Raw genomic sequence first — 23,245 nt, 5'->3', positions numbered from 1 at the left:
TTGAGTGTTTATTTTCAGCTAGTTTTACAGCCGCTGCAATGCAAGAGTTGTAAAAAGAAAATCTACAAACATTGTGCTTTCATGGGAAGATATTTTTACTGGGAGATGGGGGAGAACAGTTTAAAATGAAATGAATGATGGTTGGATTTCATTTGGCTGCTTGACTTTCAGGGTCTTGGCATTGTGCGCGGTTGGTCAGTGTAACAATGGCATGGTTAACAGGGACAGAACAAGAAAGCCATTATGAATGTTCCTGCTGACACTTGTGCTACAAACTAAAGTGAATTATTACCTTTAGATGTCACATATTTACTTTACATGTGATGATTATTAAAAGGCCAAATTATCCTATTTACATTGTTAATTTACTTGTGAGAGTGATGATGTTCGCACGGACGAGCCTTCCAGGGGAGATTGGCTTCTGATTGGCTAACTGAGTCTGTCTTGAACTTGTTTGGTGTCTTTAGAGTCATGTAGGAGAAAACAAACTCAGCCCACAATAACCAGTCATCATGTTTGTGATCTTCATGTGACCATGAATTCTGCTACATTTAAGAGAAAGTGCACTTTAGCCAGAGCAAACTTTATAAGTATGGATTCCAGGTTAAAGAAATAAATCTCTGCTGTTACACCTCATTTACACGTAAGAATAAATCTGGCTTCAAGTAAACAGACAAGCACCTGTCAAAACACAGGCAGACATACAGAAACACATTGCAATTTATGCTGCGCATTCACGCTGCAGTGCAAACACATATATTCATATGTAATAACAGAGACAGTGACATGCCTAACTGCACACACATACACACACACACGTGCACAGCTCGCTCAAATCCTCTCTTTTCTCCAAATGTTCAGTATTCAAGAATCCCATCTGCACTCAGGAGATGGTGGAGAGCTAAAAAAAAACAGTAATAACAAAAAGTGATGTGGTGCTGTTAGCCACAGTCTGATGACCTCACCACAGAGCTACGCAGCACTCATCTCCCCCCTGCTGCATGTGCACCACACACATACACAGTGAGACACACACACACAGAGAGAGAAAGGCACTGTCCTCCTCATTTACGTCCCCTGCTGCTTCTGCTGCTCCAGCCTACACACACAACCTGGGGCATGTACAGGGAAGACACAACACTTCACATCACTCATCTACACTAGCCAAATTTAGAACTGGGCCCATGTGCTCACACAAACCTCGGGAAATGCATTTTTGTAAACAGAAAAGAACTCCTACGCTACAGTACTGAACTAAAAATAACAATCCACCTCCTAAGTCACTAAATCACAAAAAGCCCAGGAGCTATTCAGACACTTTTAGACCGTGAGAGCTCATCGTTACAGCAATCTGGGAATTAGAAAAAGAAAGAACGAGAGAAGATCTTATCCCAGGTTTTTAGATCGTAGACTCCCGGCCCAGCTGCACGGCCCTGCAGACAATCTACTGGGTGAAGTTTTTTTTCTATTCAATGCATCAGATATGTTTGAAATAATACATGTCAGCTATGTATGGAAGCTGAACAACCCAGCCTGCTTCCCATTCATCATCATGCAGATTTTGAACTGCTGATCTGTTGGCTTAAGTGAATCAAGTCAGGCTGGATTCAGTAAAAAGAATAAACGACTGTCTAAGTATTGTAAACATTTCATTTATATGAACCATATAAATCTCTGTGGGGAAACCCCCTTTGAGATTTCCATGTAGCCACTTCGACATTTGGGGTTGTTCAAAAGAAAGATTTACAAAATGTTAGTGCGAAAGACTGAAAACATGAGAAAAAATATAGCAGCAACTAGAGGTCTCAAACCACGACCGAATCTGCAATACAAACACCTACCGGCTCCATTTCTCAGTCTTATTCCATGTTAAGAAATCAGCCACGAGAAACTGTAAACCACCTTTTTAAAACATGCAAGTCACAATGTTTAGAGCTCCTGTGGGTAAAGAACAAAATTTGAGTTTATTTTGTGGTAATAATCCAATCATGATGGAGTCGTTACATGTTTTTATGCATGCTTTTCATCATATTAAAAAAACGCAAGAAGAATAAACAGGTCATAATTGACTTGGATGTAAATTAATTTAACACAACAAATATGACCTAAAGTGATAAAAACAAATAAATCTCAGATGTGTTACTGATATGAGAACCACTATGGCTAGCCACATGGCCTGCACTCTTGTGAGTGTGCACAGCTCTGTGTGTTAAATTGGGAGTTTAAGATGGTTCCGCTTTTTCAACAAGCTCCCACTGCTCATTGTGCGAACGACACAATCACAGAATGAACAGCAATGGAAACTATAGAAACAACACAAGAACAAACAGAAGAGAAACGGCGCAGTTCCCGATCTAATGACGATGCCGTAAGTCAGCAAAGTCGCTATTAATCATGTCGTATTGCTAAGTATTTCCTGTTATTTAAACCGCAACCCTCTGTATTGGTGAGATTATAGGAAGGAAAAGGCAACAGATTGACCTGAAAAGTGTTTGTAGATGCATTAGAGGCCACTGAAGGCAACAAAGTGGAACAGCCGTGGCATAAACCACTCACCGCCTGGAAGTAAGAGCAGCTTGCAGTCACACCAGCGGCACGGTGAGGCTGTGATTAAATATAGCAGTGCTGCAGGTATAATGTCTACCATGATCACCACCTTACTGAAGCATGTTAGCGTGTTTATGAACCTGAACAGAACTTGTGGTGACGCTAAATACAAGTTCAAGGGGGTTCCAAGATTTAGTGGGATTCATCCCTTGAGTATCTCCGAGGTCTGTAAATAATTTCAAAGCAAGCCATCCAATATCTCAAGACAGTTAAGGCTCCGCCCGAGAAGATGTTTCACAGCTCATAATATTAGCAGTACAAAACACATAGCTGAAGTAATTACTGATGCTGACTCAGCAGCTGGTACATCCTTGTTGAGATGCACTCAAGCAATCCTCTGTGAGAACCAGAAAGTGAACCAATCCATGACACACACTTACGCAGAGTGAAACACGCTCACACAGTCCATCCAGCCAAATCCAGTTCACAGGAAAGCCCATTCCTTTAAGCTATAACTCACACAGGCTCCTCTCTCCCAGTTCTCTGACAATTTAAATCCCATTCTCAGGTCATTTGGACTGTCGGAGGCTGTAAAAGTGCTAGTAGTGCAGTCTGCATGTCTGTCCATCCCAGCGTGGTTGTGGTAACACTGCTGGCTATTTCCTATTCACCATAAGGTAATCATTAGATGTGATAGTGGGCTGGCAGCAGTCTGCATAAAATGGGATATCCTAAAAGTTCTTGATCCCTTGCAGGAAATAAGGCGTCTGTTGCAGCAACTGATAAATATTTGGACACTAAGTAGATGCTGCAGACAGTAGCCGAAGCCGCTGTGCATCGTTATTAACCGTGCAGGACTTCTTGTTTTCTAAAAAGCTCATTTTGAGTTCTGATTATCACAGAAGCCAGAATAAAAACAGCCTGAAATACTGACATCCCAAATCCATATGAGATTTGTTAGGCTCTAACAATAACAGTCTGTCAGCAATGCTACATTTGCTACAGTGTGTAATATACCTCATTGTGCATTATAAACTTACAGTCCACAGTGGTTAACTGCGCATTAGGTAAATGACTAAGGTAAGCTTAGACAGCACGGATGAGAGGAGCAAAGCTATGCGATTTGGCTGATTATCATAAGGCACAGAATCCTGCCACATAAGCCCCAGGCCTCCTGCTTTCACCTCCATCTCTACAAATTAGCCTGAACTGATGGAGGGATAATGCTGGAAAGAAAAAGGAGGGAGAAAGAGAGGAGAGTTCCTGTGGTTCCCTGTGGCTTCAGACCTCTGTAATCAGCATGCCAAGCTCCTGATGTCTAAATCCACAACTCGGACCCAGACAGCACACGCACATACTCATCACACACAGGCAAAGATACACATAGGCACATGCACACAGATGCACACAGAGCGAGTGCCTGACACATGAGCTCTGCGGTGTTCATGTGGAGATTGGCAAAGAAGTACGTCCCAAATAAATGCAAGAAGACAGAGTTTCAATTACATAAGCTGTGTGTTGCACAGATCCGAGGTTAAAGAGAATTCATTAACATTTTTCTGACTTTTCTAAAGAGATGAGAAAAAAAAAAAAGATTAGTGAGATTTTTAACAGACCCCAAGTCATGCTGGATTTTAGAGGCAGATACTGTTACAGTGCGACTTTTGGATAAGAGTGACTTCAGTTATTATTAAATTACTGTGACCCAGATATGAGTGGGCCAAAAAAAAATTCACAAGTGGTCTGCAGTGGGAGAAAGACGTAATGGAGTTGCTGTTTTTAAACACATTTAACAATCTGTGCTGGAATTTCATTTTATTTAAGTACATAATCACAACAGTCACAAATAATACCTATAATTGTAGTAATGGCAGCTACAGTAGCAAGAAGTGATACAAGATCTTCATGAGAATGACGATCTTGAGCAAATTATTATGTTATCATTTTCACATAATAAAGGTAGAATTTATTGTCCATCCGTTTTCCTCAGCTTACCCAATTGAGGGTCAAAGGCTAGCTGGAGCCTATTGTAGCTGTCATAGGGAAAGAAGTGGGGTACACTCTGGACAGGTTGTCAGTGTGTTGCAGGGCAATACAACATTAGACAGACAGTCATTCACAGCTGTGGCATACCATTAATCGGCCACACCAATTAGTTTAATCCAATGGATGCATTTAGACAATGGAAGGAAGCTGAAGTAACTCAATGGAAGCCATGCAGAGAAGCGAAGAAAATACAAACATCACACAGAAAAGCCTCAAATCAAATAAACTCAAGAAGATTAAAAACATAAAAACATGTGTAGGTTACCACGCCATAAAGCAGTGAACGCAACAAAATAAAACAAAAGAATGGGACCTATTGTGTAAGCCTGGGTGAATAAAAAGGTTTTGAGTCTGTTTTTAAATATATATCCACAGTTATAATTGATCTCAGGTCTGTAGGCAGATTGTTCCAAAGACCAGGACCACAATAAATAAAAGCACCATTAAGCACCGGACTGGACTGTGAGCAGCTGCTTGTTGGCCAACTGCAACTGCATTCTGTTATTCTGCAGCTCAATAAGTGAGCTGACATGATTTCAACTTTATGTTCATGGAAACTGCATCTCAGTTTGATGTAAATAAAGATACTGGCCAAAAAATGCCCTCATTATCATCCCATGCTTTAACTAATGACATGTGCTTGTAACATCAGGTGTTTCTTTAATGAACATGCAGCAACATTTTTCATGACTGGCTGGCTGCTCATCATGATAAGCAGCAGTGACATGGCCTGTTTTCATCCTTATGTTATTCACGGGGGGTTTTGTTAAGCTGAAACGTCATCGTCCGCCTTCTCTATTTATAGCCAAACTCTGACACAGTGGCAAATGATGTCATACTTGCATGTGTGCGTCTGTGTCCATGCGCGTACACTTAAGCACAAGGGTATATGCAAGGGTATATCAGGTTATTCATCAGCAACTTTATTCAGATGTGACTTACAGATATTAACAGGGACGAAGTGAGATGTAAAACCTCAAGAGACGGAGCAAAATCAAATGACACTTTCTGCAGTAGGTGGGAACGCTTTAGGCTAATATCTGAAGGAAAAAGTCCAGACCTTTCAGTGAGTAAAACCTTGGCTGAGTAACTTCTATCTCAGAGCGCCACTAAGGGATAAAACTGAGCTTTTGTACATGGCAGTCATGAAAGAAGACTGATAAAAGCAGTCAAACGCTAAAGCAGGGGTTTTAAAGTGATAAGGATTATATGAACTGGAAAACTTGGCAGCCTGACTCTAAGGTAGTGAATTAAACAGACGCATACCGATGAATACCAAAGTCTCCAAAGGCGGCCTTATTATCACAGGGAGAAGTAGTGAATGCAGTCCAGGCCAATATGTGACTCAGACTGAAGGGAATCTAGCTTAGCTGTCACTAAAGAGCCATTGTTAGGAAGAAATAAAGAGCTGCATTGACTTCCCTCATCTGCTCTTTCTCTAGGGGACCTACTGGTGTGGTTTAGTGGGAGGCTGCATGATGTGGAATTTAAAGTGTGATGGATTTTTAAAGAAATCAGTTAGACTCAATAGTGCTAACTTCTGAGCAATATCTATAAGCTAAAGGGAGCGAGCAGCTAGCTAGTGGTACAATCACCATAACAGTGGGTAAAGACCGTGATGTTGAAAATCTATTGTTACCATGTGCAAGTGACATGTTTAGATTTCACGCTTTGCTTTTCCAAAGCATGAAATGGACACACATGCAGAAGCTGCATTACCAGCAGGGAGAGATAATATATTTAACACAAAGAGATCGCTAGTGAACAAAAAAGGTAAGAAGTACATTCCAGGGTCTTTCATCGCCAGAAACGATTAGGCCGTGCAGTTAATGTGTATTTAAATGTAAATGTGTTAATAATGTCTGTTTAAAATGCTTTCGCATTATTATTTTTATGTTAACTGTGCTGTTAAAGCTCATTAATCTTTAGATCCAGTCTTAATGTCCAAAATCCAACCTGTTCTCATGGATAGATTGACGTTCCCCATTCTTTATCAATAGTTTTAGGTTGCTGACAAATAAAAAACAAAACGTTATATTAATAACTGTTTGTCTGTACTGACTTAATAGAGGCCAATTATATTTACAGAAAGGTATTCTGATCAATGACAGTACTTCTGTCTTAAATTGTATTATGTACAAAATTTTTAAGGAAAATAACATTTTAACATGACAGTTACATTTAATAAACATTTGCTAAACGTCTGACTGCTGGTATACAAATACTCACATGAGAAGTATAGCATGTACTAACAAAAATCAGCTCACTCTACTGTATATTGTAGTGAGTGGGCCATGCCTCCCACTACATGTAATCCAGCAGGCTAAATCCTGGCCATCATCGGGCTGGTGCACTGCAGAGAAGTTGACTCATTAATAATTTGCCATTTCCTTATAATATAAGAAAAGGTAGGACTGTGTACTCAAAATAAAGCTGTGCCCATTGCAGTGTCCTTTGATATATCAACTTCAAAGCACTGCAGTAGAGATTTTGAGAGACAAAACAAAATTCCTATAAAAACATGTGTGCAATGTGAAATTAATTATCAGCTGCACATTTTTCAGTGTCCTGTATTTCGTCCACAAGTCGACATCTCCTGCTTCATTGCATTTTTCTGTGAAATCTTCTATTCAAGTCGAGCAAATACACACAACCAGCCCTCAGCAAAAATCCACCATTAAAAAAAAAGTCCACTCAAGCTTAGGCTGTTTTCAAAAAGCATGACAATATATATCACAGCTGACTGGGATCTCTCATGCGTAGGAAGAGCAAGAGAAAAAAGACAACAGTGCTTCTTTGACTCCGCTGGATCTCACTGTTCATTGAGGTTTACATTACATGAAACTACAGAACAACATGTGCACCTCCAGTTCAACAAGCCCAACAGACTGCTAGTCTTACCGGACTTTAATAAATCAGAACAACATAACATAATCTTATATGTGACCTGACCAGGAACAACACAACGGTCCCACTTAAGAGTATAAAATTCAGCATCAGGTACCAGGAAAATGAGAGAACCTTCCGACACTTCCCAAAAGTTGCTCTTTCTGAAAGCATTGGCATTTTTCAGGCATATTCAGTGGGACTTTTTAAGCTTAGCTTTGAAGGTATGTTTAAAGTAATTACGAAAAATGAAAGATTTTACACATCAATGGTCTGTTATCTTAGGCTGTTTGAACTAATGCACCAGATCATAGCTACACTCCAGAATACATCCGCACAACTTCACACATCTGCACTCCCAGTAATGTTACACTTCAACTAAAACTTTGCAAAAAAGATATGCAAAATGAGAAAGACCAAAAAACTTCCCGTTAAAGCATATTTATTAGGGGAAATGCATTTTCAATACTACTAATTGGGTTCTCTCTCAGTTCAGCCATGAATGCTCTAGCCTGGGAGAAAATCTGACACCTTAAGGTCATGATGCTGCGTGAAAAAAAACGCTGGAGTTACAAGCTTTGAGCTAAAAAGGGGTGAGTGCGGCTGCCAGGTCTTATGGGTTTTCTTTCTTCTGGAGGGAGAGCAGACTAGACACTCTAATGATCAAAGTGTACAGAGACCTTTGAGAGAAAATGTTTGCGTTATTCACTCAGCAGTGATAATCCTCCTAGGCTGCTTTCTCTGGTAAGTGTTTGAAAAAACACTGGACACTGTTTATTTCTGCCCGCCTCTTCAGTAGTCTCACCATATACTAAGCTAGTGGAACCACAAGCTGTTAAATATAACACAGTCACAGTAATCACTGAATGTGATTGTATAGTAATACTGTGTCAGTGCAGGTGTAGCCATGAATAGATCCATATGCACTTTTCCCACAACTTTATTCCCTAAACAGTCAAGCACTAATTTATTATTGAGCCCTGTGAAGTTGGAAGACTCCTCAATGCATTTCTTTCCTTATCAATGTAAACACATAGACAGAAATAAAGTTCTGGCTATTGTTTTATTTCAGTTTTCTTATTTTCAGAGCCTGAAGCGTTAAGTGTCCAAGCACTTACAGTGTGGACCTTGTCTCCTGTTTTCAACACAAGCCCCAACAGCATCAGCTTGTGCCACATATTTTCGTGTTTAATCTAGAGCATGTTATTTTCCCCCCCAGAGCCCATCCTGAGTTCCCAATGTTAAAGGAGAGTGAACACACAGATGGGGCTTGAGCAAGGCCAGAGACATGTTGTATAACACGCACACACTATGTTGTGCCATGCACTTACAAGGCAGGGTCCCACATATAGGCTACACAAAACCATTTAGTCTGACATCATGCGCAAGCAAACGTCAGAAATGATTGTTAACGCAGACACACAGACAGCAGCGAGTCCAGGAAGGCAGCTCAGCCTGAAGGGTCCATTCCATCCATTCAGAAGGTCAGACTGGGAAGGACAGATGATGCACATCAGACTGTAAAGGCCAGGAGACCCTGAGGTGCTCCCGTGAGTGCTGCTACCTCAGCCACAAAACAGATTGGACCAGAACAACAGATGTGGTAAATCCCAAGTCAGAGTTTAAGTAGTTGAAGAACTATAAAAAAGATAACCTGGATTTATAGAATTTAAGATGTAAGACCTACAAAAAAAGCTACAATTATCTAAGATATATCAGAAATGTACGTTTAAGTACTTGACTGCAGTATTACAATATGCAAAACTTTAAAAGTATATAATAAATATTTCTTTCCCAGTCTGTGCCATTAATTACACACAAAAATCACTCTTGTAATTACTTTTTGAAGAGTTTAGTGCACGTGATATTTCAAAGGATGCTTTTTCGTGACTCACCTGTACCCGAATTTTGAGCTTTCTTCATGCTCTGCGTTTCCTGCTGGTGCACTTCAGGTATTCGTCAGTAAAAGCAGAGAAGCTGCAACTGTCGGTCGTCCTTCTCACCACGTCGACCAAAGAAACTGGAGTTGACTTTGTTGCCTCAGTTTCCCCGCACTTGTTCTTGTGCAGAAAGCTGAGTGCGTGACGACACTGTGTGACTGCAGGCAGCGCTGATGCAGATATGCCTCAATGATGTGCACTTTAGTGGGATGTTGAGAATCTCGAGACCGCAAGACCATGTTAAAAGAAACGTGAGCGCACGAGGGGGCGGGTGGAGAGGTCCACTGACGCGCTTTTACGCACGTATCCAAAGAGGAGATAACAGGATCTATCCAGTGTTGGGCAGCTTACCCCAAGGGAAATTTGTTTACTTAGTCACACTGATATAAAATCTATGTGACAAACGCATCAGAGATATAAGGGAGTTCATCCTGAAGCCATTTTCTTTGGCAAAAAACAAATAAGCAACCGGCTTTGCTTCAGTGGTTATTGTCAGGGTGGAAGTTTAGCACCAAGGAAGCTAGTAGGCTGTATCCGTTACAGGCTTATGTGATGCTAAGGAAATATTTCCCACATACTTCCCATTAGAAAGAAGAAAATGAACACATATTTTTCTGACCTACCAAAACTCACATTTTCTCCTTTTTATGTAGAGTTAAACCAGTCTAAATGCAGTCATGTTTAAACGATCACTCAGGAAGACACGATATACATTAACATCAGCCATGAATATGAGAAGTATGTTGAAGTGCTGTGAAATGCTGCTCTCTTGTGGTTGGATGTGTCACAGCTGGTGTTAGGACCACATTGGGAGTTTTGGTTGAACCACATAGTCAAACCCAATAAGCCTAAAAATAATTAAGCGTCTATTACAAGTAAAAGCAATGCGGCCTGAATAATATTCTGAATACAATTTTAAGTAATAAAAGCATTTTATTAATATACAATCCTGCAGTATAATGTTCTACCATGAATCTTGTAAGAATCTGGCAAGAGATTTCCCTAAAACAAATGTACTTTATTCAAAGGTAGGTTAACACAAAACTATAAATCGGTGTGGAGCTCAGGAATGTGTGAGAGAGAGTGTGCGTGTGAGTGTTGCATGCTGTAAAAAGTGTTTAGGCTGTCAGCTAATCAAAACTAGAACTAGAAAAGTACTGTATATATCAGATGCTGGAAATGAAAGACAGCATGAGCACATGAACAGTTTTTATAGTCTGACAGGCTGAGGTGAACTATGTCAACTGGGGAAACTCCCATGTTAGAAGAATACACGTTGAAGTTGGACAGGAAGGCTCAAGGACACTAGAAAGAGCATCACAAATTTAATTTTTGTGTGGCAACAAAGACAACAAACAGAGATAAAAGAGTGACATATGAAATATTTGAATTAAATAACACTTTTAGAAAAGATGTGAAAGAAATAGATTAGATAGAATTTACATTCCTTTGTTACTGTACAGATGAAATAATCAGAATGATGCTTTATTACACATTAGCCTTCAGAAGTATTTGCCTCATAATCAGTTACAAATAGTTTGATAACCTTGATGCTGTAGCAGTGTAGGTAAAAGATACTGTAGCATAGTATTTTCTATAGGGTTTAAAGTCACTGCGTGTAAAAGTTTCAAAGCTAGATGGGAGTAAATATAGACTGTACCCCAAAATGGTCTGTAAAAATGTCTGCAAAATCAATAAAACAAATAGCACAAACTATATTTTAACTCTGAATAATATCAATACTCAGAATAAATTAAACAAAATATGTGTCAATTAAATATTTTGCAATATTTTATGCTTTTACTCTTGAGTCTCCTCAAAAACGGTGGCACTCTGGGTAGGCTGTCAGTCCACGTTTCACCTCAGCTGTTAATAAGCCAGGTAAGAAACATCTATATCTATTTTCTCTGGAGGAGTCAGTGAAGCTAACTTTGGCTGTCTTTCCTTAGCCTTTTCTTGGTGAAACATAGGTACAGTGGCTTGCAAAAGTATTCGGCCCCCTTGAACTTTTCCACATTTTGTCACATTACAGCCACAAACATGAATCCATTTTATTGGAATTCCACATGAAAGACCGATACAAAGTGGTGTACACGTGAGAAGTGGAACGACAATCATACATGATTCCAAACATTTTTTTACAAATAAATAACTGAAAAGTGGGGTGCGTAATTATTCAGCCCCCTGAGTCAATACTTTGTAGAACCACTTTTTGCTGCGATTACAGCTGCCAGTCTTTTAGGGTGTGTCTCTACCAGCTTTGCACATCTAGAGACTGAAATCTTTGCCCATTCTTCTTTGCAAAACAGCTCCAGCTCGGTCAGATTAGATGGACAGCGTTTGTGAACAGCAGTTTTCAGATCTTGCCACAGATTCTCGATTGGATTTAGATCTGGAATTTGACTGGGTCATTCTAACACATGGATATGTTTTGTTTTAAACCGTTCCATTGTTGCCCTGGCTTTATGTTTAGGGTTGTTGTCCTGCTGGAAGGTGAACCTCCGCCCCAGTCTCAAGTCTTTTGCAGACTCCAAGAGGTTTTCTTCCAAGATTGCCCTGTATTTGGCTCCATCCATCTTCCCATCAACTCTGACCAGCTTCCCTGTCCCTGCTGAAGAGAAGCACCCCCAGAGCATGATGCTACCACCACCATATTTGACAGTAGGGATGGTGTGTTCAGAGTGATGTGCAGTGTTAGTTTTCCGCCACATATAGCATTTTGGGCAAAAAGTTCCATTTTGGCCTCATCTGACCAGAGCACCTTCTTCCACATGTTTGCTGTGTCCCCCACATGTTTGTGGCAAACTGCAAACGGGACTTCTTATGGTTTTCTGTTAATAATGGCTTTCGTCTTGCCACTCTTCCATAAAGGCCAACTTTGTGCAGTGCACGACTAATAGTTGTCCTATGGACAGATTCCCCCACCTGAGCTGTAGATCTCTGCAGCTCGTCCAGAGTCACCATGGGTCTCTTGGCTACATTTCTGATCAGCGCTCTCCTTGTTCAGCCTGTGAGTTTAGGTGGACGACCTTGTCTTGGTAGGTTTACAGTTGTGCCATACTCCTTCCATTTCTGAATGATTGCTTGAACAGTGCCCCGTGGGATGTTCAAGGCTTGGGAAATCTTTTTGTAGCCTAAGCCTGCTTTAAATTTCTCAGTAACTTTATCCCTGACCTGTCTGGTGTGTTCTTTGGACTTCATGGTGTTGTTGCTCCCAACATTCTCTTAGACAACCTCTGAGGCCGTCACAGAGCAGCTGTATTTGTACTGACATTAGATTACATACAGGTGCACTCTATTTAGTCATTAACACTCATCAGGCAATGTCTATGGGCAACTGACTGCACTCAGACCAAAGGGGGCTGAATAATTACGCACACCCCACTTTGCAGTTATTTATTTGTAAAAAATGTTTGGATTCATGTATGATTTTCGTTCCACTTCTCACGTGTACACCACCTTGTATTGGTCTTTCATGTGGAATTCCAATAAAATTGGTTCATGTTTGTGGCTGTAATGTGACAAAATGTGGAAAAGTTCAAGGGGGCCGAATACTTTTGCAAGCCACTGTATATCTTCTGAAAGTGCAGACATGACTAAAAACTTACCTCCATGGCATGCAACTGTCTACGCGTCCCTTTCTCCTCTGGTTTTGGTGTACTACGTATATGGTTGGTCTTTGGCCATCTCAACAATGTCCATCTCAGCTGCAAAACTATACCCATTCCTATCTTTTTTTAATGGACTAATTCTAATTAATCATGAGAATCCATTAATTGGCCGAAGATCTATTTACACACTAAGTGTATATTTTTAAACACAATAGTCTATTTTCTATTAAATAAGCAAAAAAAAGAAAAGAAAAAGAAAAACGATTGTGTGTACCAACTCCTTTATCTATTTGCAGTACTTGTGCTTCATTATTCAAATATAGACCAATACTATACAATGAAATATGACAGTGAAAATAATGCTGATCAATCCTAAGAATGATTTGAAATAATTCAAGTGGTTTCGATTAACCAGTGTTTAAAAAATGTAAAAAAAACCAAAAACAAATTAATGTTTGACATTTTGACCTGTGATTGAAATGACTTCATGAGACTTCAGTGAGCCAACAACATTTGACTGCATTACTAATCAAACTCATAGGGACTTGAGTTTGATTAGTGCCCTGAGACAGGGGAGAGGTCACTCTTGGTCATGACTTCGTAAACGTCATTGGATTCTTGCATCGAACGTCTTGGTCTTATGTTGTCACTACGCTTTTGTTTCACCTGTTGGTAGTAAAAGACCAAAAAAGTTTGTATACAAGTTTGTATACATACATACATATATATGTGTGTGTGTGTGTGCGTGCAAACATCTGCAGCTGCACTCTAAGATGCAAACAGAGCAGTCAGTGGTTTTAGATGTTATCATGAACTCAGGGCAAGAAGATTTATAATGATTACAGCAGTTCTAAGCATTTGCGGTGATTCTGATAAATGTGAAAACTTACTGTATCTGCAGCTATACAAAATAACCACTGCTGCACATGATAGCTTGCAGAGTATGACCTTACTTTAAAACCTTTAAGCAGACAGAACTGAACTCACCTTTTGAATGATCAATTGGATGAAGACTACGATTAACAGTACGCCCAAGACACCAATGCTGATGATCAACACCAAGATGTGCTGGTCATCTTGTCCAGGATGTGCTGTGAAAAATATAGGAAAATTGGATATTTGCTTATACAAGCTGTGGTATTTTAGTGCAGCTACACAAGAAATTTGCTGTCATTTTTTTTTTCTGGTCGCACATCTTTAAATGTACTGTTTTTACTCTTTGCAATGCAATACAGAATTCTCTGAAACCCTGAAGAGAGGTCATCTAAAACTAAACTGTATGTATCATATAGGCAAGCAGTAAAATAAAAATAAGGGTGGACTAATTTATGTCAAATTAGAACCACAACTCCTGTTTATTTTGCAGCCAACTGCAAAAAATCATAGAAATTTGGCTATTTAAAACCAATAACGGTGTACTGAACTCACTCGTGGGTATCTTGGGTGTATTTTCACAGGAACAGTTCTCCACTACATGTACCCCTGTGCAAAATGAAGGAAAATGCAGGTTACACCAAATGTCTCAAATCTTGCAGCTGCCCTTAAAATATTTACACGACAATCTTTTGTACTTTTCCATCAATAAATTTTCTGCTTGTTAAATAATTCTCAGAAACCATAAAAAACCCAGAAAGAGAAGAACATTAAAAATTATTAAAATACTGGTAGACTAGTGATATTTTCTTTTTCACATCATTTTAAAAACTGAAAGAAATATTAAAACAATATGAAAGACAATAATAAAAGTAAGAGTCTTTTATTTATATAATTTAGCCCATTGGAGTTAAATTTTGGCTGTAAAGAAGCTGAGATCACATTCAAGTGTAATGTCGCCACTGCATAGGTTATGATATTGCTTTTTCTTGGATATTTCTGCAATTTCTCACCTTCACAAAATTCAAGATTACAAAACATTGCATAGATTTGCATATTCAACAGACAATGTCCTGCATTTGGCCAGCTCTACAGAGATGCGAGTTACAGGATAAAAATAGAGAGTTTTTAAGAAGAAGGGTAAAAAACAACAACACACCTCTTATAAAAACTGTGTAGACTTTGCACTCAGCACTTTTGTCTACTGATTCTGTGTAGACACAAGTGTAGACACCAGAATCATCCACAGTCAGATTAGTCACGGTGATGCTGTGGTTCATGGGAGCTCCGTTTGACTCAATCCTGCCTTTGAATCTCGATCGCACAGAAACTTTGCTGTTTACCTGGTTGATATAGTAATACACCTCATTCTGTTCAGTAAACCTATGATACAGATACATCCCGGTATATCGACTATTGTTTTGGGGGCATTCTTCTGAGGAACATTTCAAAGTGATGCTCTCACCAGGCTCTGTGATGATTATAGTGCTCTCTGTTATTAAAAAAAAAGACAAAATATCTGATTAGTTGGTGTAAAAATATATAATATAATATAATATAATATAATATAATATAATATAATATAATATAATATAATATAATATAATATAATATATAAACGTCAACATTAATAAGTCAGTATGGATAAAAATATCTTTGTCTGATAATTTTGTAAATATTGTTCCAAGCAGTCTTGAACTATACCAACACAAGAAAATATTATAAGAAAAGTAAATGGACATACCTGAATAGCAATAATAACAAATCAATAATATGGCCCAACAGAGTTGTACCATCTCTGCAGCACTAACAGCATAAAGTCTCTGTTTCAAACACAATGCGCATACTTATGCACCAGTTCAGACAACAAGCAGTGTTTCCTGTATGGTTTTTGATGTAGATCAATGATGTGTGCATCCTGTGAGATTAAATCATTCATTACATTCACTCATTTAGACAGCGTGTAGCTTTATGTAACACTCTGAAAATGTGTACAAATAAAACAAAGGTTTACAAATGTATAAAGAACTCAATAAAACAAATAAGACACATAAATATGCCAAGCATTAAAAAGCAAAAGAGGGGGAACTCAATTCATCAACAATAGTTTTAATTCATGCTATTACTACGAATCCCAAAAAGTAATAAAACTATTCATATAGTTAGTTATTCATTCATGTAGGAATTCTTTTCATGTATAAACCATGAATTCTGCCATAATGGAGCCAGAAGATACATTTACGTTTAGTTCCAGGATTGATACAAAGTACTGAATTCATCCTCCTTGTCTAACTCGAACACCAACTCATAAATATTGCTTTCCAGTATAGTCTGCTAGTGAGAAAGCCTCTCTAGCAGAATGATTCATGTGGATTAAATGGTCATTTTAGCCACATGAATCCCTGGGATTTTATTCCTGGATTAAAGACTTATAAAAGCAGGAAACATGTGGTTAATACTAGTGCCCAAATATTTGGTATATTGAGTACATTAATTGATACACTAGTGAAAAACAGCAACATCCTTCTCACAGAGCTGATCTGAGATGGAGTTAAGATTTCTCTTTTATGTTTAACAGGCATAAACCAAAAAAGGAATCATAAACACACACCTTTTATATTTATATGTATATTTATACCTATATCCCTATATTTATCTATTTATGTTCATATTTATCTATCACTATCTCTGTTTCTACACTCATTTATATGAGTGGTTATGATGTTGTATATTTGCTGCCATGACAACTCTGCCCTCTTGTGGGCAAAGTGGAGAAAAAACTGAAGATATAGTTTTACACGATCGCGCAAAAAATCCATGCATTTTCAGGTCAGGCCCCTCTTCTGTGGAACCAGCTTCCAGTTTGGATTTGGGAGACAGACACTATTTCTACTTTTAAGATTAGGTTTAAACCTTTCCTTTTTGCCAACGCATATAGTTAGGGCTGGACCAGGTGACCCTGAATCCTCCCCTTAGTTATGCTGCAATAGGTGTAGACTGCTGGAGAATTCCCATGATGCATTGAGTATTTCCTTTTCAGTCACCTTTCTCACTCACTATGTGTTAACAGACCTATCTGATGAATCACACTTGTTATTAATCTCTGGCTCTCTTCCACAGCATGTCTTTCATCCTGTCGTCCTTCACCCCAACCAGTCGCAGCAGATGGCCCCGCCCTAATGAGGGTAGTAGGTACACATGGGGAAGCAGCTGACACACATGAAAATAACGACATCACAGGGGAAACATAAAGCTAAACACACTGAACACAGGACCTCTTCAAAATAAAACAGGAAACATAATGAAACGCAGACATGACTACACGAACCTGACGACAAAAGACATGCAGACATGAAACACATGAAGGGCAAGGGAGACTTAACATAGGGCTGAAGACACAAGCGGAGTCTAATAACAAAGAACTGTAACGGCAACCTAAGCATAATAGAGATGAACTCAGAAAACCTAAATGACTTAAACATAGAAATAAACTAAAACTCAAAACTCAGGGTCAAAAGACCCAGGATCGTGACAAAATAATCATAATTACAATGCACCAAAATCTTTTAAAACAGGTCTTTTTGTTTGTCCCCAAAGCAAAGGATCTGGGCTAATGTCAGAGTCATCTCTGATTACTTAGTGATGACTGATTACAGAGCGCCTGAGCTCCCTCCTGGGGAGTGCAGTAATTTCCAGTAAGAATAAGCATATTAAATAAATTGCTGTAATAATATAAAGATAAATGAGCTAATGTATAATTTCTGATAGGGGTGGAGGGCATACAACTTTTAGGTAGATACAAACTAAAGGATTATAAATCCTTAAATGTAGTCATCTCTCTGCACCATTCAGATATTGTCGTGCACATGGAGTGAATTGATTGTTTAGCTCTTAAGCATGATAATGTTTGACATTTTGTCTCAGTTATTTTGATTGAAATTACTACATTGTTAAAACAACATCAACAACAACAAAAAGAAAATCCTTAGATTTAACGGCACTGCAAAGGAAACTCCTCTGGAGCTGATGGAGGTTGCACACCAGTGTTCGTATAACTTTGATTACAAAATCAGTGGATTGCCCTGCAGCTACTCCATTGTTTCACCTGTCAATAGTAAAACAAGACTGCAGTGATTGTGTGTGTGTAGTATAACAATTTTAACAGATTTCAAAACGATTTATTCCAGAAAAGATTAATTTTAAGCAGAAGGACATGAGCTTACCCTCTGGACGATGAATATGATGAATGTTATGACTAACAGCATGCCGAGGACACCAGTGCTGATGATTAAGACCAGTAGTAGATAACGCTTTTTTGCGGTGGTCTGGAGCTCTTCTCGGTTTGTACATGCATTTCCTGTGAAAATATAGGAAGACATGGGTTATAACAAATTAGTTGTTTTCCTGTAATTACACTATAACTCTGGGGTACATCTTTTATTAGAATGTTGTAACAATAAATATGCAATGTGCACTGAAGAACAACTCATCTAAAGCTAAAAAAATGTTTCTATTCTCGTTGTATGTGTCATACAGATAGCTAGAAGGGTGTATACCATCCACCTCTATCTATGCCACCTGTTAAATTCTCTTTTTAGATCATTTTACAAACTGTAAAAAGTAATAAAATAATAAATAAATAGATTATGTTAACATGAAGAGTCCTACACCTACAGGGGTAGGTGTGCCAAACTTGTGTTAATACAGTAACTTTTTATATGCTTTTTAATCTTTTTATAGACCTTAACCCATTCCAAGGGGGATAATTATTGACTACGTTGTGAGCTTTAGGTTTAGGCTTATGAGAAACTGACTTTCTTGTAGATCAAATGACCACATTCAGGTGTAATATCATCACTGTGTAGGTAAGCGTAAAGGAAGTTTCCTTCCTATTCTTAGACATTTCTGCACTTTTCACTTTCTTAGCTGAGGAAAAAGATAAGCATCATGTCTTGAAGATGGAAATGGGACTGTATGCATGCATACAGTACACTGCAATTAGCCAACTCTGAAGCATTGTGAATTACTCAATGAGATTGTGGAGTTTTTAACAAATAGAAGAAAAAAACACACACCTCTCACAAAAACTCTGTAGACGTTGGAGTCAACGCTCCTGTCAAGCAATTCTTTGTAGACAGAAGTGTAAACACCAGAATCATCCACGGTCAGATTAATGATGGTGATCTCGTAATTCATGAAAGCTTCATTTACCCAAATTCTGACTTTGAGTCTTGGTCGCTCCACAGTTTTGTTATTGAAGTACACCTCATTCTGTTCAGTAAAATTATGATACAGATACATCCCAGCATATCCATCATTGCTCAGGGGACTTCCTTCTGTTTAACACTTCAAAGTGATGCTCTCAGCAGGCTCTTTGACAATTATAGTGCCCTCTGTTAAAAAAAAAAGAGTGTGTGTAATATAAGACACATACATTTGCATTAACGGTGACAACATTTTTATTTATTTTGGAAGCACTCAGTGTCAGGGTCCTGGGTCTGGGTCATACATAACCTCACTTCCTCAAGTGCTGGTCCACGCAACAATGAGAGTATAAAATCACACTGTTCCTCGGTGCTCTGTTCTCTGGACCTCGTCACTCTTTCAACCTCTTCAATAAATTCTTCAACAGACCTCCCGTCCTTTCCCAATTCCCCTGTAAAGACTTGGACCTGGCGTTCACGTGGAACACAAATGTATGAACGGTTAAGGGCACGACCAGCACTGTCCCTTTGAGCCCTTGTTTCATCAGTTAATCTGATAAGGTCATCCCTCAACCTCGTCAGCTCCTGAAGCTGGTTTTGTATCTCATCATCTGGAGCCCTACTTGGTCCTGCCGGCTCTAATGGGCCCTGACTGGATAAATCCCCACCACTGGCCTTATCCCCAGCATCTGGAGCACTTGAAATGGCGCTTCTAATTCAGTCCACAGTCCAAGCTTAAGTATAGTTTAGCTATAATAAGGATACTATGGGAAAAGTCCAGTTCAAGGAACAAGACAAATCTTGTTTGCTGCTATCAGATTGCCAGGTCCAGATGGGTTCTGTTCCAAGCGCCGCACCAGCAACTCTGCAGAATCACCACCTCCGCACGTCCTCCCGCAGTGATGGTTAGTCCCTGTAGTCTTCACCACTGCCGTATTTTTTTGTATTTTTAATAAAAAGGAAATAACATGCCACTGTGCTGCCAGTTATAAGTTAGTGAACTAAAACTCTCCTTCTGCTGCACACCCCACTCCTGGTACCAAAATTATGTAGCCTGGGAAATGATTAGCCACACAGGACACAATTACTGGGGTTCTTAATGTGCAGTTTTATTGTCAATGACGACTGAATAAACCAAAAAAATGTCCTTTGACCTTTACTTTTGTCAAACAGCGGCCATATGGACTTGTACTGAACATCGACAGCACGAGAGGTAACGTGGCAAAGTAACAGAATAACCGATTGAACAAAGATGCGCCAATACAATACCAGGAATTTATTATTATTTATTAAGTGGCATACTGTTAATTGCATGGGTAATCTCCTCCACTGTAATTGGAGCATCTATAATCTGCTGGTCAGTAGTAGAAAGCTGTGGCAGGTTTAAATCAGTAAAGAATGCTTCGAATTTCTGTTCATCTAAACTACCTTGTGTAGAATAAAGATTATTGTAAAAGGCCCTGAATCCATCATTTATATGTCTAATAGAAGCTGAAATAACCCCATGTGATTGTCGTATGCCTGGGATATGGTTCATACTGTCTTTCTGTTTAAGACGGTATGCTAATAAACGACTCGGCTTTTCTCCCATTTCCCAATATGCTTGATTAATGCGAAATAAAGCGTATTCTGCCTTTCTGTTGTACAGTACATTCAACTTATATTTAACTTTAACAATTTTATTCAACGTAACTCTGTCTTTTGTATGGGAATGTACTGCCTCAAGTGCCTTTAATTTGGCTTCTAACGTAATGATATTCTTGTTAGCTGCCTTCTTTTTAAAGGAAGCGTAAGAAATTATCCTCCCCCTTAAGTATGCCTTCATAGCATCCCACCAAGTAGCCAATGTAGTGTCCTCTCGATTATTTGTCTGTTTGTAAAATTGTATTTCATCTCTTATCAATTTAATAAACCCAGAGTCTTTAATTAAGGACACATTTAAATGCCATCTGCGGCTTTGAGGTATCTGTAAAATATTTCCAAGACATAGAAAAATTGGCACATGGTCCGAGAATACTATATTACCAATACTAGAATCTATAGAGTTATTCACTAAGGCTTCAGAAATAAAGTAGTCGATTCTAGTATAAACATTATGAGGCGGAGAGTAAAAGGAATATTCCCTGCCTTCTGGATGCATTGTCCACCAAATATCATTCAGACCTAAATCTGAGGTCATCTGCCTTATGGCAACTACAGATTTACTCTCTGTGCCTCTCCTAGGAAGTGATCTATCTAGGTCTTGATCCAGTATTTGATTAAAATCTCCTCCTACCACTATTTGTGCACCTTCTAATTCCAAAAGATACTGTGACAGGTTATGAAAAAAGGCGAGTATGTCCGCATTAGGTGCATAGATATTACATAAAATTATTGGTGTGTCCAGTAGTTGTCCATAAACCAATATAAATCTACCTCCCTTATCTGTTATTACTTTTGTTTCAGCAAAGCTAACTGCTTTATGAATCAGAACCGACACTCCCCTACTTTTACCAGTTCCAGGACTGTAAAAGACTTTACCTACCCAGGAACATTTAAGTTTTAAGGCTTCTGACTTGCACATGTGCATTTCTTGAATAAAGGCTATATAAACTCTTGATAACTTTAGATATGTTAATATTTTCTTCCTCTTAATCCCGTTATTCAACCCCTTAACATTCCAGCTGGCTATTTTGAAATCTGTCTGTCTATCCATCTTATATGTTGTCTGCTTGACCTGGAGACAACATATAAGATGACACCGCCATGGACCTCAACCAGCAGGCTTTGTGTTACTTGTTTCTTTATACAAGAGCATGTAGGGGTGGACGGCCTTTTTATTTGATTACCCTTTTCTCATGTTTTTGTTAGTTAGGGACATTTTGGGGGACGTTATACTCTTACTTGTTAAACACATGCTCCCATCCACTCTCTTGGTCCAGAAGCTCCATAATCCAAGTGTCCCAACTCAGGTCTGATGGCATTTTTTCAGTGGTGTTTTTAACCTCTTGGGAACTTTCACTACATTCCTTACTTGATGCAGAAAGAAGAAACGAGTCAGGGATGCATAGCAAGCACAACAAGACACCAGCAGCCCAGACCTTTCACCAACTGAAGACATTTACAGCACCATAAAACATGACAGAGAAGAGCTGGGACTATGTGAAAGGGTGAAGTGCTGCAGTAAAGTTGCAATGGTCCTATCTTTTATACAGTCTATAGTTCACTCTATTCGATTACCCTTTTCTCATGTTTTTGTTAGTTAGGGAGATAAGACATTGTTATTTGGTTTTATTCTTTTCATAAATAAGTTTTGTACATCCTTTAGATACGGTCCCTTTTGTTTGTTGTTTTGGGGTCCACCCCGAAGCTGTAGTTCGCTCCTTTCCTTTGTTAGAATTCAATCACTGTGAAAAAAAATCACCATCAAAATTGTACTGGTTGTGTGATGTGCTGCTTGGGGTCAGACAGGGGTGGATCACCCTTATATTATGGTCTGGCCACCCTTAGACAGGCCATAACACTAACTAAAATGAAAATTAAAACTAGACTTATAACTGGCTGGCTGGTGTCCTTACCAGTGTCCTTGGGTCTGAACTGTGGGCTCCTCTTTCCAGGTGTTCGTACTGCCTGAGTGGCACCAAGGTGTGCTGTCTTGCCTCTTTTGGGTTTTCTGCATGTTTCTGGCTCAACATGCAAGTATCCACTTCTTGACGTTCGCTGTTGGTTGCAGCCACTTGAGGTTTTTGGGCTCATTTGGGTTCTCAACACTGGGCGACTTTGATGGGAGTGAAAGCATCCTCACAACATAAATCACCACACTACCTGCTTTTGTTTCAGGTTTTTTCTTTATCCTTGTTAACATGTTTGGGTACTGGGTTTACCTGTAATGCATTTTGTGCTCCAAAAGCTGTTATTTTGTGCAGCTGTGCTCCAAAAGCTGTAAGCATGACCTTTCTTATCATTAGATTGTGCCACACCAGCACCTGAGAGAAAAGCTTTGAGTTTGATTTTGTGTTTGTGTTTTGCAGGCACTCAGGAGAATAAGTCATGATGTTTCTTGTGTTTGTCATGTTAGTATCTCAGTGCTTGTCAATCACCAGTCAACAGTGTCACCACTGTGAACAACATCCTGCGACTGTTTGAGCCAAAACCTTCG

At 39.1% G+C, this 23,245-nt stretch overlaps 1 protein-coding gene across 1 annotated transcript in view; it reads left to right on the top strand.

Moving 5' to 3' along the window:
- The first annotated feature begins 21,249 nt into the window (after positions 1–21,249).
- Positions 21,250–23,245, top strand: part of LOC309708168 (uncharacterized protein) — a 73,948-nt gene continuing 71,952 nt past the window's right edge. Inside the window, exon 1 of the mRNA XM_082535957.1 lies at positions 21,250–21,445. The gene's annotated coding sequence lies outside the window, so the exon portion shown is untranslated. The remainder of the gene's footprint in view (positions 21,446–23,245) is intronic.

The sequence above is a fragment of the Aulonocara stuartgranti genome (assembly GCF_965226115.1).
Source record: "Aulonocara stuartgranti genome assembly, chromosome: 6".
NCBI lineage: Eukaryota > Metazoa > Chordata > Actinopteri > Cichliformes > Cichlidae > Aulonocara > Aulonocara stuartgranti.
Note: the sequence above shows the minus strand (reverse complement) of the source record. Positions and strands in the feature narration are given on the sequence as shown.